General features: G+C 24.8%; 1 protein-coding gene across 1 annotated transcript in view; it reads left to right on the forward strand.

The window, feature by feature from the left end:
* Window positions 1-520, forward strand: part of prkg1l (protein kinase cGMP-dependent 1, like) — a 33571-nt gene that overhangs the window by 24646 nt on the left and 8405 nt on the right. The window lies entirely within an intron of this gene.

Raw genomic sequence — 520 nt, forward strand, 5'->3', positions numbered from 1 at the left:
TATATATATATATATATATATATATATATGTATAGTACTGCATATATATTATACATATGTACATATATATAAGTATACTGCAAAAAAAAAATTATATGTATATATACATAATAAATACAAACAGTCAAACCAAAATTTATTCAGACACCTTCAACATTTCTCACATTATCACAGTTTATTCGCTATAGTTTTGAAAATGGTAATCAAATAGAAGTCAGAAAGAGCTTTATAGCCAAGTATTCATCCACATACAAGGAATTTGTTTTAGTGTCACAAGCTTCCAGTACACAGAGACAACAACTACACATAGACAATAAAAATAAGATGAGAATAAAAATACACATATGTAAATATAAATAAACAAAAATAGAAAAATAAAATAAATTGTATGTGTGTTGTGCTATAGATAGAATAGAGTAGAATAAGATGTAGGGACTAGGATGGGTAATAAATATAAGGTTATTGCATATATTTTTATTGCACAATGGGGGAAAACATTTATAGTTTTTCTCATTCACTT

The sequence above is a fragment of the Sinocyclocheilus grahami genome, unplaced genomic scaffold (genome assembly GCF_001515645.1).
Source record: "Sinocyclocheilus grahami isolate Dianchi unplaced genomic scaffold, SAMN03320097.WGS_v1.1 scaffold465.1, whole genome shotgun sequence".
Classification (NCBI taxonomy): domain Eukaryota; kingdom Metazoa; phylum Chordata; class Actinopteri; order Cypriniformes; family Cyprinidae; genus Sinocyclocheilus; species Sinocyclocheilus grahami.